Here is a 17670-nt window from a genome sequence, read left to right as displayed (position 1 = left end):
ACAGGCTACACCAGGATAAGTCACTGTTGTACAGTGACTCGTGTAGTGAAGATGGGTCTCTAAAGACACTGTGAAATCCAGTTACACACAGTGGCTCCTAGGAAACAACTACAAAGCAATCAACTCAGCAGATAGGAATGGGAAGGGGGTGAGCATAGAAGGGTCAGAGCCACAAAATCTGACGGAAGACACTGAACCACGAGCGCTCAGCTCTGTCAACAGCTGCTGTGGTTGCACCAGGAGATCAAATGTCTGAGACAGCCATTGTGGGGACTGCTGGGAGCACAGTGGTCACTGAAGCCACACCCCAACAGCAGTTGCATCGGAGCACACAGAACCCGAGACTTTCTTCTCCATTAATCGTTGTTTTAAGATGATGAATATCCTCATGTTACAATGTCTCCTTCCAACCCTTGTGGATGAGTGTCATCAGAACCCCCTGAAGAGGTCACAGGCCAGAGTAGGATGGAACACTGGGGGCTGGGGGAGCGGCGCTGCACCTGACCACACGGACTATCACCCGGGTCTATTGAACACGAGAGAAGAACTCGAGGATGTGGTCTAAGGAGAATTCCCCGTCTTGCCACACTCAGAGACACTGCAGAGTTTCTCGTCTGTTCTTTACAAAAATGTTAAAGAATTCGAGTCATTAATTCATAAAGAGGTAAATTCTTCACATAGTGACAGGGTCCAGTTTCCATGACCAGCTTTTTCAGTTGTTTTGATGACATCCCACATTCAGGAATCGGAAATGTAACCTATTGGGGTGTGTAATATAAACAAGGACTTTTTTTCATGTAGATCAGCACCCAGGTTTTTAGGGAGGACATGAATCATGAAAGCTGCTAACCATTCCTCCACAGGTTTCAATAAGACTTTTAAGTTAATTTACCAATCTCAGGAAAAGATAACTTGGCAATTCAAATTTTTTGTTTCTGCATTCAAGCGTATAGTACAGCCAAGAGAATGAGGAGAAAAAAATTAACAAGAAGGTCTTGCTTGCATTTCATCTTTTGCAAATAATCAGGATATTTTATGCTCTGTTCCTTTCACTACTCTAATCAATTTTTAAAGAATACGGTACATTTGACTATTCCTGGGCATGTTTATCCTGGAAACTTGCCAGAATCCCAAGCAGAGATGTTAAAGCTGACGGGTTTCAAATGCTGCCCAGGTGCTGTCTACCATGAACACGCCTCTCCCAAAGCTGGACCACCGGTCTCTTCCTGAAGGATCAGAGTCATCACTCATGTCCCTGAGAGACTGGCCACTCAGGCCTGAGCTGAGATTAGGTGATCAATCTAAAGGGCAAAATGCTTAAGCTATTCTCATCTTAAGGATGCTGTTTGGGAGGCCTCTGCACTGGAATGGGTTAGTGAAAACGGCTTACTAGATACTTGCCTGGGAATTGTGTTGTTCCCCTTTGCTCTTAGCAGATCCTGGGGAAACCAATGATTAACCCCGAGGATGCCTCAACTTCCACACCTGTGAAAAAGGCAAGCAACAGCCAATGCTACCACCCTGCAAACTCTTAAGTTGTGCTTGCAAGAGGGGCCACAAGGGCGAATGTCTCCCCAAAGCTGATGAAATGATGGCACTTTGGCTGGAGATGGCAGAGGGCAGCAGGCAAACTGGAAAGTTTCTGGGATGTCAAACCAGTTCCCATAAGCACTTTAGAGAAGCACCTGGCCTTGGACTAGGTAGGAGGCTGTGGAAAGACCCACAGGCATGCAGGTGGGAGGAGGAATCAAGCAACGGAGGGAGGTGGTGGGGAAGAGGCGCCAGTCCAGCTTCAATTTTGGACAAAAGCAGTTGCACGTTGCAGGCCCGCGGCTGCCCATGCAGCCGCCACACCCTCCTAACTCCCTGGTCCCTCTCGTCCTGTCACATTCCCTCCGGGACTCAGTCCTGTTGGAGCGGGTGCAGGGCCAGAGTCCTGATTCAAAGGGGGTTTGGCCCTCGGCCAAGCTCACATTGCCCTGTTCCTCCCCCCAGAGCTAGGCACGGCCTCGTGCCCAGAGCCTCCTGGGAGTTCTAGTCCTGCAGCCCTACGGGTTGCCAGCTGGGAGCGGTTAAGAGAGAAAAGCTCCCAGCCTGCACAGCTCGTGGCCCCAACTCGTGCCTTGTCTCTCGGGCCCTGGGCTCCACGCCTCTGATTCTCCATCCAACCCTCTTCTCTATACCACGCCCATTCTCCATGCCCTGACCACCCCCCAGAGTATGCGCAGTGTGGTTGGGCTGCATCCCTTGAGGCCAGTACTCAGGTAGGGGTGGGGCTCACCAGCCTGGCTATTGCTGAGGTTGCTTGCAGCCCTGGTGGAAGCTCCCTGGCCAGTATTTGAAATGTGAATTCAATATCTAAAATGGAACTACCAGGTGCCTGGGATCCTGGAATTTGCCTTTTCAAGGCCACTGTCCTACCATCCCCCCATCCCTCCAGGCTGCCATGATCCTCGCTCTGGACCCGTGGTCAGGGTCGCTGCAGAGATCCTCCCTTTGGACCCAATCTGCCTGAAGGGCCCATACCTTGGTCAGGAGTCTTAGAAGGACTGCCCTGAGCCATGTCATAAAAAGGAGAAAACATCACATTGGACAGCCCCAATTCCTGCATTATACAGACAGGAAACTCAGGTGCACTGGTAAGTGACCCCTAAGCCACTTCAGGGGACCACACACATGTCCCTTTTCCCACGCTGCACACAGGCTGGTTCACTGGACTTCCTTATCCCAGTGTGGACCTCTTGGCCTCGTTAACATAGGCAACAACACCGAAACTTCCCTTTGGTCCTTCCCACAATGTTAGGCAAGTTTGTGCAGGAAGGTAATATGCAATTTCTGCTCTACTATAGGGCTGGCTCCTTGGGAACTAGTTTTAATATCCTTGTTTAAATATACCCTCAGAATCACAAAATAATTTGTTGCTGTGGGGGGTTATGGTGATAATTCTCTGAAGTCGTTTTTCCATTTAGCTTTTCTGATTGACTCCAAATACTACAGCACCACACACTTCTTAGACTGGTGGATGCACAGCTCCACTTCTTTGCAGGGAGGACGCACAACAGCAGAATATCTGTGGCCTGACTTTCTGGAGCATCGGTATTACTACAAGATTTGGAAGAAGAAATGTTAGGTCATTTCCAAGGTAAGGAATTAAAAACTTAACACTAAGATGAGGTGGGAAAGTCATATGCCATTAATAATTGTCAGTAATCTGTGCCTGAAATGTCAGACTTTCTCTGAGAAAGAACTCTGAGACCCTATTTCCCATTGTTTTAAATAGGAAAAATTAGAAGGCATAGCAAAGCTATCGAAAAACTCTACCAATTTCCTAAGTCACAATATGGCACCTAGACATAAGTTACGAACATCATGAGCTCCTCATTTTGTTCCTCATCCAACCCAGTCTCACAGGTCTTCAGTGCATGCTGTGAACACGGCACTGTGCTAGGTGTCGAGGCCTTGGTGAGCATCGTGGTGGGGGTGGACCTTGCTGGAGAAAGATGGCATCATAAAAACTCAAATCCATGCCACTTACAAAACTGAGGCAAAAATGGAAAGACCCAGGAGCCACGCAGGGATGAGGGCATTAATAGATACTTGGGAGTATTAAAATCCATCTAATGGTGTCATGAGTGAATGTGTTCCACTTTAAAACAAAACACTGCTGTTATTCTAAGATATTGACTTAGTATCTTTGTGCAAATATGCAGGATTTAAAATGTTTATTGATGTATAACATGCGTACAGAAATATATGCAGAAGTCATCCACGTAAATCTCAAAGAATTATTACAAAGTGAACACACTTGTGTGACCAAGAACTAACACCAGCTTTACTCAGGCCCCGACAATCCCTTTCTCCCTATTTCCTCCCCAAAGGTAACTGATATCTTACCAGTGAACACTGTATATCGAGTTTGTCTTCTTATACAAGTGTTTTATTACAGAACAATTTAAACAATATACAAAATAAGCAAAATAGCATAGTAGGCCCATCACCCAGCTTCAACAACTACTAATCATCTGCTATTTTTGTTTCATCCACACTCCATCCCATTCTCACCTCACTTTATTATTCTTTTAAGACTTTGTGCGTGTGTGGTGAGTAAGATGTGTGCACACTGAAAGGCACAAATCTCAACCGTACAGTTTTGGCAAATAAACATGCCCATATAACTTTCATCCCTTTAAGAATAGGATAGTTCCATCACCCCCAGAAAACTCCTTCCTGTTCCTTCCCAGACAATTTTTTCCTTCCCCCGATGCAACCCCTGTTCTGGTTTTTTCAGCATAGGTTCATCTTGGCTGAAATCATCCCATGTGTGTTGGTTTCTGTCCAGCTTGCCTCCCTCAGCACGACGTTGATGAGTCTCTCTCAGCATGTGTGTGTCAGCGTTTGCTCCTTGGCACGGCTGAGGACGTTCTGCTCTGTGGATGCCCCAAAGTGCGCTCATCTTGCTCCTGGGGACGTGCAGGTCATCTCCTGTGAACAGTCTTGTACAAACGTTTTTTGGTATGCTGTTTAATTCCTTTATTAGCATTTAAGTGACACACCTTTGGATTTTTACTGGTTGGTCCAGATTACAATATGCATCTTTAACATATCACAGCCTACCTAGACTTAATAGTTCACCAGTTTAATCAATGTAAAATATGGAAGACTTGCTACAGAACGGTTCCATCTACGTCTGTCTGTCCTTTGTGCTATTGTTGTCATAAATTTTACATCCACCCATGTTATAAATCCCACAATACAGTGTTATAATTTTTGCTTTAAATAGTCATAGGTATTTTAAAGAAATAAGAGAAATAAGTTAAGTGTTTGGAAGGAAATGCTTTGAGACTCTGCAATTGTTCTGTTTCTTCTTTAAATTTCCTCCCGTTTTTGCATTCATCAGTCAATCTTTCCAACAGTAATTATTACTGTAGCGTTCTAGTGGCGATTTTCAATTTCATGCTGTCTAGCGCATTTATTATTTGGAACTCTGTGAGGAAGATTCCCCACCCTCCCTCTCCTTTCCTTCTTCCTTTCTTTCTCTCTTTCTCTCATTCTTTTTTTTCCCTTTTTTCTTTCTTCCTTCCCTTCCTTTCTTATTTAATCTTTTTTATATCAGTATAGCCTCGTGGATATTTATTTTAGTCTCTGGGTAATAATCCAATGCTACCATTATTTATTTTGTTGCTCACAGTTTTCCAGCTTGAGTCATTGGGAAGTCTTTTAGACTGATTCATTTTGACACGTCCCATCATTTTCTGTGTGTGTGTGTGTGTGTGTGTGTGTGTGTGTGTTTGTGTGTGTTTTAAAGCACTTTCCTACTTTCTGGCACTACAAGATGATCCAGGCTCATTTTGTATTTTCTATCTCCAGCCCTAGAATTAGCCATTTCTCCAAGAAAACCTGGTTCTTTTTATTGGAGAATGATATTTAGAAAACAAGATCTGGGAGCTAGATGTGCTCATTAATATTAGAGTGTCACTGCTTCTAGTCCCTCTCAGCAGAGCTTGGAAATATATCTATGAATATAAACTCAAGTATACGCATCTGTCTATCGATCTATCAATCTATCTATCTTTTTTGATAGATATATTAAAAGAGACATGGATTCATACTGATACTTCCAACTCCAAGCCAGCACCACTGGGTTTATTCTAGCATTCTCCTTTTGTTTATTTGTAACTTCTTTCACCAACAGTGAGAAACCTAACTCCAGTTAGCTACAATATGTTTACTGTGTCAACTAGTTTCAGAATTGCTAATCCATACTCTTATGAAAAACAAATTGACCACCTAGAGTACAGTGTTTATGTCCAGTACTTTAGTTTTACAGTATCCCGTCAAAACACTGTCTTCCAAAGTAACTTAGGTCAGGACCTTTCATCCCCACTCCTTCTGTATGGTTATGTCACATGCTTGTAATACAGTGAGATTCATTTGTCACTGCATTCCATCTGGGTTCCCCAGCATCCTGATTGATTTTTAAAATTTGCAGAGTAAAATTCACTCTTTGCTGTGTACAGTTCTATGGGTTTTGACTTTATGGTCATGCATACATGTCCACAGTACCATACAGAGCTGTGTTTTTCACTCCCAAAGTTCTCTCATGCTATCCCTTTGTATTCAACCCCTTCCCCTACTCCATCCCTTGGCAACCACTGATCATTTTCCATCCCTGTAATTCTGCCTTTTCTAGAAAGTCATATAAATGGAATCATATTCTATATAGCCTTTTGAATCTGGCTTCCTTCACTTAGAGAAATGCAGCCAAGATTCATCCATGTTGTTGTGTGAATCAAGAGTTTATCCTGGGACCGACCCATGGCTTAGCGGTTGAGTGCGTGTGCTCCCCTACTGGCGGCCCAGGTTCAGATCCATGGTGCGCACTGACACATCGCTTCTCAGGCCATGCTGAGGTCGTGTTCCACATACATCAACTAGAAGGGTGTGCAAATATGACATACAACTATCTACTGGGGCTTTGGGGGGAAAAAGGAGGAGGATTGGCACTGGATGTTAGCTCAGGGCTTATCTTCCTCACACACACAAAAAAGAGTTTATCCTTTTTATTGCCAAGTAGTATTATAATGTACCAATGCAACACAGTTTCTTTCTCCAGTCACCTGATGAAGGACATTTAGTTTATTTCCAGCTTTTGGCAATTATGAATAAAATGGCTATAATGATTCCCACAAAGATTTTTGTTTAAACATTAGTTTTCAATTTTCTTCAGTAAATACCTAGGAGTGGGATATCTGAGTCATATAATAAGTGTATGTTTAGCTTTATAAGAACCTGCTCAACTGTTTTCTGAATGCAACTATCATGTTGCATTCCCAGTTCTAATTGCTCCTAGTCCTCACCAGCACGTCGTATTTGCAATTTTATTTTTTATTTCAGCCATTTAATAGGCGTGCAGTATCTTATTATGGCTTCTACTTCCTTTTTGAAAGTGAGTTCTGCTAAATATAGAATTTTGTGTTGACTTTTGGGTTTTCTTTCTGCACTTGAATGATGTCATTTTGTTGTTGAGTTGTCTCTTTTGTTTTTGATAGTACATCATCCATCATTCACAATATTTCTCCCTGTATGTAATGTCTTCCACTGTATGTGTGTATTTCCCTGATGCTTTTAAGAATTTCTATTTATCTTTGGATTTTAGTAGCTTGACCATCGTGTACCTAAGTATGCTTTTCTTTTATATTTTATTTTGTGGGTTTGCTGAATTTCTGGGATCTAAAATTTTAGATTTTCCAACAAATTTTGGAAGTTTTATGCTATTACTTATTGATTTGCCTTTCTGCCTCATTTCATTTTTCTGTCTCTCCCCTCTCTGCTTGGGACTCAATCATCTCACAGGTCATAAGGCTCTCTTCATTTTTCTTCAAAATTTTTACATTCTTTTCTTCAGACTGGATAATTTCTATTGCTGCATCTTCATGTTTTTTCTACTATTTCTAATCTACCGGTAAACTCAAAAGTATTTTTTTTTATTTCATCTTCCTATTTGGTTCTTTTGTGTAATTTCCACTTCTCTGCTGAGTTCCCACATCTGTTCATTCACTATGGGAATATTTTTCTTTACCATCATGATCATCTTTATAATAACTGCTTTCGTATTCTTGACTGCTAATTAGAACACATTGGGGAGAGTTTCTACTGCCTGCTTTTGGTCACATATGGATTACATTTTCCTATTTTGTCAAATCTCGTGCTTCTTTTAAATTGTGTACTGGAAATCATGAAAGATAGGTATAGAGGCTCCGGATTCTATTGTATTCCTTGGAAGAGTTTTGTTATTTTTCTAGCAGGGAATCAACTTGGCTAGACTGAAATTCCAATCCTATCTCATTTACAGTGGGCATAACTGAAATCCTAGTTTAGTTCTTTCATCTTCCAACTGCTATTTTTACACTAGGCCTTCTGGGGCCTACCCTGCATGTGTGTTGTTCAAAGATCTGCCAATTTGGAGTGTGTGGGGGAGAGACTTACATATATATTTTGCGATTTTCCTCTTTGTGTCTCCCTCCCTTCCAGAATTTCTCCCCTAACTTTCCAGCTACTCTGCCAGCCCAAAAATACATCCTCTAACATTACAAGTAAGACTGTAGTTTTTCCCCTGTCTAGGCCATGTGCAGATTTTGGAATGCTTTGAGGCAAAAGACTCAAGCTTGCAAATATCTCCTGGTGCAATTCCCATCATTTAAAGGAAGAGTCCCTCTCAGTTCTGCTTGCTTTTGGAAGTGATTTATACATACACACAAATACACATTTATTTTATGTGTATTACATATAGCCACACGAGTCTGTATAAATATATATAATATTTTGTGCAGATTTTATCATTGTTATCTGTGAGAGTGTTAATTCAACAGGCTACTCCACCATTACTAGAAGCCAGACCTCGGTTTTGTTTCTTTCTTGGATTTTATATAAATGGAATTATAAAATATATAGTCTTTTGAATATAATTTCTTTTATGCAGCATTATGGTTGTGATATTCATCCATGCTATCGCATGTAGCTAGTGTTTGTTCATTTGTTGATAATAATTAATTTTTTAATGGTCATAAAATATGCATAACATAAAATTTTCACCATTTTTAAGTGTACAGTTCAGTGTCATTCAATACATTCACATAGTTGTGTAGCCATAACCTCCAACCTTCCACAGAACTGTTTTCACATTGCACTGAAACTTTATGCCCATTAAGCAACAATTCCCTGTTATCCCTCCCTCTTGCCCCTGGGAACCACCATTCTCCTTTCTATTCCTATAAATTTGACTACTCTAAGTACCTTATATGAGTGGAATCATACAGTATTTTTCCTTTTGTGACTGGCTTTATTTCACTTAGCATAAAGTCCTCAAAGTTCATCCATGTCATAGCATGTGTCAGAATTCCTTCCTTTTTAAGGATGAAGAGTATTCCACTATGTGTACACACCACATTTTTTTGTCAGTTCGTCCATTGATGGACACCTGGCTTGATTCCAGCTTCTGGCTATTTTGAATAATGCTGTTAAGAACACGGGTGTACATATATGTCTTTATACCTCTGCGTTCAGTTCTTTTGCGTGTATACCCATAAATGGTGTTCTCAGATTCACTTTTTCACATGTAGGAGGCTTCCCCACACCTCCAACAAGCAATTCTTGGAATGCCAGCTGGTCGCCAGATAATTCAACTCAATTTGATGCTGACAACCCAGAGATACATCAGATTCCACAGGTTGATGGCTCCGTCCTATAAGTCTGCACACCCACCCAACCTCACCTCAACTTCAGATGCCAGTTACAAGCCCAGGCTGTTACCTATACTTCTGACTTACTGGCTAAAAACCAGAGGTTCCCACAACCTTCTCCTTGGGTTTGATTAATTTGCTAGAGTGGCTCACAAAACTCAGAGAAACATTTACTAGGTCACCAGTTTATTATAAGAGGATATAATTCAAGAACAGACTGTTGGAAGTGGTGCATAGGGAAAGGTATGGAGACGGTACACAGAGCTTTCATGCCATCTCCAGGTACACCAGTCTCCAAGCAGTCCTTGTCATTGCCAACCTGGAAGCTCTCTGAACCGCCTTCTCTTGGGATTTTTATGGAGGCTCTCTCACATAGGCATGATCAATTATTAACTCAATTTCCAGCTCCTCTCCTCTCTCTGGAGGATAAGGGGTAGGGCTAGAAATTCCAAGCTTCTAATCAGGGCTTGGTCTTTCTGGTGACCAGCCCCCATCCAGGAGCCATCCAGGAGCCCACCCAGAGTTGCCTCAATAGAACAAAAGATTCTCCTAGTGTTCTTATCACTGGGGAAATTACAAAGGTTTTAGGAGCTCTGTGCCAAGAACTGGACACAGAGGCTGATAAATATGATTTTTATTATTTCAGAACCCATAAGTGGAATTTCTAGATCATATAGTAATTCTATTTTTAATTTTTGAAGGAACTGCCACACAGTTTTCCACAGTTTTATATTCTCACACTCAGAGCACAAGGGTTCCAATTTCTCAACATCCTTGCCAACACTTGTTATGTTCTGATTTTGTGATAGTAACTATCCTAATGGGTGTGAAAAGGTATCTCATTGTGGTTTTATTTCACATTTTCCTGATACTTAGTGATGTTGAGCATCTTTTCATGTGTTTCCTGTTCATTTTATATCTTCTTTGGAGAAATGTCTATTCAAGTACTTTGTGCATTTTTAAATTGAGTTGTTTTTTTATTGTTGAGTTGTAGATGTTCTTTATTTATTCTAGATATTAATCCCTTATCAGATTTGTGATTTGCAAATATTTTCAATCTTTCTATGGTTTGCCTTTTTACTCTGTTGATAGTATCTTGTGATACAGAAATCTTTTTCATTTTGATGAAGTAAAATTTGTTATTTTTTTTGTTACTTATGTCTTTGGTGTCATAAAGAAATCATTGTTACAATGGCATTTGGACCCAATGACACACAGCTTTTACCATGTGTTTTCTTCTAAGGATTTTATAGCTTCAACTCTAACATTTATATCTTTGATCCATTTTGAGTTAATTTTTGTATATGGTGTAAAGTAAGGGTCCAACCTCATTCTTTTGCATGTGGGTATCCAGTTTTCCCAACAACATTTGTTGAAAAACTGATCTTTTCTCCTTTGAATGATCTTTGTACCTTTGTCAAAAATCATTGGACCATATACGCAAAGTTTTATTTCTGGGGTCTCTGTGCTATTTCATTAGTATAGTGTGTGTATTTACGCCAATACCACACTGTTTTGATTACTTTACAGTAAGTTTTGAAATCAGGAAGTGTGAGTTCTCTAACTTTGTTCTTCTTTTTCTAGATTGTTTTGGTTATTCAGGGTCCCTTGAGAGTCCATATGAATTTTAGGATAGATTTTTCTAATTTTGCAAAACCATCACTGGAATTTTTACCTCTTTGAGTAAGTTGATTCTTAAGTATTTTACTCTTTTTGATGCTATTGTAAATAAAAATGTAAAGTTTTTAAATTTCTTTTTCAGATTACTTATTATTAATGTATAGAAGAACAACTGGTTTTTGCATGTTGATTTTGTGTCCCACTGCTCTGCAGAATTTTCTAGTTCTAACAAATTTTTGGTGGAATTTTTAGGGGTTTCAGCATATAAGATATTATTTGTAAACAAATATAATATTACTTCTTCCTTTCCAATTTGGATGCTATTTCTTTCTTTTTCTTGCCTACTTGCCTTGGCTAGAACTTCTAATACCATGTTGAATAGAAGTGGTGAAAATGGGCCTTCTTGCCTTGTTCCTGATCTTAGAGAAAAAGCTTTCATTCCTTCACCCTTGAATATGATGTTCTCTGTGGATTTCTATATATGGCTTTTATTATGTTGAAGTAGTTTCCTTTTACTCTGAGGGGTTTTTTAGTGGTTTTAGCATGAAAGCATGTTTAGTTTTGTCAAACGCCTTTTCTGCATCCATTGAGATGATCATGTGTTTTTTTCCTTCATTCTGTTAATGTGGTTTATTACATTGATTCATTTTCATATGTTGAAACATCCTTTATTCCAGGAGTAAATCCCACTGAAAAATGCTGTATAATCCTTTTAATATGTTGATTAATTTAGTTTATTACTGTTTTATGGAGGATTTTTATATCAATATTCATCAAAGATATTGACCTATAGTTTTCTTTTCTCTCAGTGTCTTTGGCTTTGATATCAGGGTAGTGTTAATCCCATAGGATGACTTTAGGGGTATTCTCTCCTCTTCAACTTTTTGAAAGAGTTTGAAAAGAATTGGTGTTAGTTAATTAAAAAAAAAGTCTTTGGCCCAGGAATAAATTCAGCATAAAATAAATACAAATAAATATTTTTTAAAAATATGAAAAAGTTTTCTTACTAAAAAAAATTAAAAATTAAGCAAGTACATCACTTATCACTTTCTTTCTTTTTTTTTTAAGATTTATTTATTTATTTATTTATTTTTCCCCCCAAAACCCCAGTAGATAGTTGTATGTCGTAGTTGCACATCCTTCTAGTTGCTGCATGTGGGACGCGGCCCCAGTGTGGCCAGAGAAGCGGTGCGTCGGTGCACGCCCGGGATCCGAACCCGGGCCACCAGCATCGGAGCGCGCGCACTTAACCGCTAAGCCACCGGGCCGGCCCTCACTTTATTTCTAAAAAGTTTTTTAACCTACTAGTAAGCATGAACAAATTGTTAGAATTAAAATGACTGAAGTGTTAATTTTCTTCATTGCAAATTTTCTGACAGAAGTATATGATGCCGTCATGTATCACATCTTTTATGAAAAAATGATCTTTTTTTGTAGTATTTGAAAATATTATGAATTTTCCCAGTGGCCTCTGACAATACTCTGATATGCAAAGTTATCTTTTCAACATGTATGTCTCATCATCATCCTTACCAAATTAACAAACTCAGGTGCTAATTAATCAACTACTTTTCATATGATTCAGGTTCTCCACCACCAACTCCCCTAAGCATCAGGAAATTCTACAACTTCTGCAAGATTAACAATTTTACCTTATATTGTATTCATCTCATGTGGTTTAAAACATCCAAAAATCATTGATAAACTGACCCTGCCCAGACTAAAGCATTGTGAATTATAAAAGATGGTCTCTGTTAAGTGAGGAGGGATTTCAGGTTGAACTTAATATTATGAGTGGTCAATTTATTACAGTGTATTGTTCTGTTATGTATTTCACTTCTTTTCTAAAAAAAAGTGATAGTTGAGGGCACTTAGATAAAAATTTGAGAAAATAAGGAACTGTTACACACTGTAAGCTTCAAATGTTTTCAAGCATAAGATAAAATAAGAACTAAAACTATGAAATGACAGAGGAAATAGAGATAAGGGGATGAAATTGCAAAACTGAATCTATAATAATATCTCAATGGCTAATGTTGTGGTGCCAGAAAGGTGGTGAAGTCAAAGAATTCGTGAAGATGATAATAAACACACTACAAAGAAAAAAGATTGAAATTTTCATAGAGAGAATTTTTACAGTGATATGACAGAGAACAGGGAAGAGAAGTTGGAGTGAGAGACTATCTGCTTCTTAAATTATTTCCACTGTTGAGAACAAAAATCCAATTTGCTGAAATCTTTATTCCCCTCTATGACCCTATCTTTACCTGCAAAGTCTCAGCATTGAATCGATGTCACAGTCCAGCTTTTCCATCCCTAGGGAACAAAGCAATTTATCTCATCTGAAACCTCAATTGCTCAGGCTGTGAAACAAGGCCGGCCATCCATTCTCACAGAGGAGCCAACTGGAGGTAGGATTTTTGGTTCTGAATTCAGTTAAACATCTTCAAAGAATTGTATCTGGCCTTCCTTATCCAGGGCTATCAGTGAAGTGCTGGCTGGCTTTCAGAGAAGAACAATTCACAGTCAGCGGAGATATTTTCTGTTGAGCTCTCTAGAGAAGGCTGTGGGGCTTGTCAGTAAGAGTTAATTTATATGCGGGTTATAAATTTTTATTTTATTCAAAGATTTATAAAGAAATTTACATGGTAAGTATTATTATCAACATAAAACGTTGTCTATTCTCTGGTCATTTAAGCAAAATTTTCCTCTCAGGGTCCACCCATGGACAAAGCCCAGATTTAATCTCCAAGAGTCAGCCAGGCACTCTGCAGTCCATGGGAAGCCCTCAAGTTTGCAGCCTGTTTCCTTGTGTGCTGTGCTGGTGTTTAATCTTCCATCTCTTCCGGGTACAACTAGGCAGATGCTTATCAAATCATCAAGGGACTTGACATTCGAAAAATGTACTTTTCATTATCTTTAGACTTCTACACTTTTCAAAAAGACTCTCAGCATTTCCAGTAATTGTGCAGCAGTTTACCCAACACTAAGGTTCCCACTATTAAAAGTTAAAACAAGTAAATTTTGAAAAGGAAAAAGTGATCTTTGCAATTTTGTACAGAATCTATATAATGGGTGCATCCTTATAAATGGAGGTGATGGTGCTCAGGGCAAGCTACCCCAGGAGGCACCACTCTGGTATGCAGATTATTTCGAGCTGAAGACAATAAGGACTCAGAGAACTCACGAAGAATATTTGAGTTTCCCCTCCCAAACTGCCTAAAGAATTTAAAACAAAAGATCTGTTTCAGGAAGGAGTTATTATCATGATGGCTGTAAAGATAATGTAGGATAGAGGTTACAACAGGAAAGGCACCAAGCCCCTTTTATCAAAAACTCTATCTCTCCCTGACCACATTATCTATAGATGACCCTGAGAGGAGTTGTCAGGCAAACATTTGCATTTCTATCTCCATGTGAGTTGTCTTCTTGCCCTCTGAGGTCCCAGACCACTACCCATCCCCAACACCTTCCTCGTCTTTAGCTACAATACTTAAGCAGGCAGCTTAGACAGAGGGACGAGTTGCTCATTTCTGAGTTTCTCCCATGTATACATGTTATTAAACTTGGTTTTATTTTCTCCTGCTAACCTGTCTTGTTAATTATTTGGCCAGCCATAAGAACCTTAAGAAAAGGGCAGAGGCAGATTCTCTCTCTCCCCCAACAGTTTTTGTGCCCAACGTGGGGCTACACCGGCTGGCAAGTTGCGTTCTCTGGCTGGAAGAACTGCCTTCTCCCTGGATTACTTCAGATGATGAGATATGGGAACGCCTGACGAAAGTCGGCAAAATATAAGACTTCTTACCACGTCAGCCTCCCAGAATCTCTACCTGTGGAGTCCGGTGGAAGGAAGTGGTGAGAATTTTTTTCTCTTTCTAAATTTAGATTGGCAGAAGAAAATATTTGGGAAACGAGTTTCTTGTGCTTTTAGTGACGCTGGTACATTTGGTAGAGTATTCTTGGTTTTGATCTTGATCCCTTTTCCTCCCAGAGATAGTCTCTGTTTTTCTCTTTTGTCTTTGTCTTTTGTATCGTGTGTCATAAGAAGGAAATACCATAGGGTAGGACGCAGGCATAGACCCTATAAGCCCAATGTCCGGGCCGGCCCCACAGACTGGTGAGTTTGCGGGTCTCACCAGACTGGCGTCTATTTAGACAAACTTTGCTGTGGGTTAATATGCACATGAAGTGAAGGCCATTGCCAAGGGCATCTTGGAAGCCAAAAAGGCCACAAATTTGGTGGGCACGGGTCGAGCGGTTAAGAGCCATTAGGGCAGTCGCCACTTTCAGGAAACTCCCGTGACAGGATAAGTTGGGTCACGGAACGGGGTAGATGACACAGGTCCCCCGTCAACTGCAAGAAAATGTCCATGCAATGACGAGGTACTCTGTAAAGCACACAGTCCCCAACCCCGTGACACCTCCCCACCTAGGTATTATTCTGGTTCCAGCAGACCTAAGGCGTGGCTAAAGCTGTCATTGTGCACATAAGAAAAAAACCGGAAGAGGTTTTTCCTTCTGTCTTGTTCTGTGTCCTGAGACAACTTGGCTTTGTGCCAAGTGAGACTATCCTCCTTGGTCTCCACCATATGGAAGGTGCATTTACTGGGGTGCCCCTTGGTGGCCAGTCGAGTAGACTGGGGTTCTGAACTGTCTCTTTGTCTGGCTGTGCCAAGCTCTCGAGGGAGTTTGTCATAAAGGGCCCAGTCCATAAGGGCTTTTGTCGTCTTAACCTTCGTTGCTTGTTAGTGCTGGAAAAATCCCATACCAGTATCACCTGCCCGGTGTCACAGATTAGCGTAGCGGGTCTGTGACTGGAGGCGTCCCACACTATTGTGGGAGACCGGAGACACCGTTTTCACTACACCATCCTTACCGCCTGTGCAACGAAGGTCTTTACTTTCTCTGAATATCTTTGGGAGTGAATTCTGTGGATCATGGGGGCTACATCATCTGCGCCCTCACCAGGGACGCCTCTTGCGTCCACGGTAAAGATTTATTCTAAGCGTGGAAAGTTACCTCTGGGTCTTTCTTAAAAAGTCTTATTGGATCGAGTCACTATTGGAATAAATATACAAATGAAGATCCTACTCGTCAATGGCCAGATGACGGATTCTTTGAATTGGGAAAACTTCTAAATTGGGGGAAAAAAATATGTTTTGAGAGCTCTCACACAATTGTTTAATTGGTACCTAAAAAAGGGCCAGAAAAAGGAAGGGAAAAATTTAATAGCCTTAAGAGCTTGACTCAGGTTACAATTGAATTGAGAACATGTAAAAGTGTAAGTGTTGATAAGATTATAAAGGTTGGAATGTTTGAGCTAATTTTATATAAAGAGGTTACATCAACTTTGCCTGAGTATATTTTAAAATGTCTGACTGGGAATTCTTCCCTTGTCCAAAATCAGAAGACCCAGACCTATTAATAAAAATCTTAATGATAACTATGGTTAAAGGTATAAGAGGTGATGAAATTTACATGAAGTTTTGTACAAAAAACTGACGTTATTTCTATTACAGAACTGGTTAACAAAAACAGTAATTTAAATGATGGCTAATTTTATCTAATGTCTTATGAAGTCTTATAGACAATCTAAATAATTATTGGGAACAAGTAACTAAATAGTTGTGAAAAAGATGAATGTTGGGTGAACTTTAAACAATAATTATGTGTTATGGTGGTTACAGCTTCCAAACTCTTTTTGGTGACATAAAACTTTAGAGTTTTGCTAAATTTTGTGATAAAAATTCACTGAGTATTATCATTTCCAAATAAGATAAGATATTAGACATTGATTGCTAAACTTACGTTTGTCTACTTTTGGCTTTTCATTACAGGAAAACTAAAAGGTGTTTTGGGTCTATTGGTAAACGTGTGTTTTATTAAAAGATTGTACTATAAAGGAACATATTTCTAGAAGTTATGAAGTCTTTATAAATTTTCCAAGCTACAAGATCCTAATGTAAAAGAAAGTTTATAATTGTTTACTTAGTTTTTACTTACAAATTGGGGTTTCTAAGAGTTAAAATTTCTAATTAGTATATGTGATTGAAGCTACTAAATATTAAGAAAATTATGTCTGTGTCCAAGGAAAGTAAGATGTATAAAGAAGGAACAAAGAATGGAGATATTTTATTTGATTGATTAAGAAAGATAAATTTGTCTTCAAGTACTAGGAGGGAAAAGAAAGACATGGGACAAATTCTGAATGTAAAAAGAAAGTTATAGGTTTGTGGAAGAGGAATTCTAGAAAAGCAGTTTTTGTATGGTCAAGTTGGCTAAGATTGAAATGAATTTAATTAAGTAAATGAGTTTTAATATCAGAGGGAAGCTGGTACAAAATTATAATTTGGTCTTCTTTCTCTTAAAAGGATAATTTTCATGAACTTGATAAAGAAGTTATAAAAGATTTTTCTTTACCTTTGGGTAAGTCTACCTGAAAGACAGGAAAAAAAAAATCTGTTAAAATGATTTCCTGCGTTCAAAAGACTGAGGTCTCTCTATTAAAGTTTTTGGACTGTCAATGCTCTCTTTGCTTTAACGTTTTCTATTTTTGACAAGCTCCCCAAAATTCATATAAATCAAGTCTTTTTTTTTTTACTTTTTCTCTTTGAGAATTTTCAAAGGGCCCTGGAACTTCTCAAAGAAATTTCCTCTCTTCCTACAAAGGGAAAGATACTAAATTTATTAGGCTTATTCCGTATGTTAAATTACATGGAAAGCATTGTCAAACAAGTGATGGTAAGTCTGCTTAGGTGCTGTTATGTGGGCAAATGTTATTGACATAGGTGTTTTAAAATTGTATAACATT

This window comes from Diceros bicornis, chromosome 31 (assembly GCF_020826845.1).
Source record: "Diceros bicornis minor isolate mBicDic1 chromosome 31, mDicBic1.mat.cur, whole genome shotgun sequence".
Lineage (NCBI taxonomy): Eukaryota > Metazoa > Chordata > Mammalia > Perissodactyla > Rhinocerotidae > Diceros > Diceros bicornis.
This window is presented reverse-complemented; position numbering follows the sequence as displayed.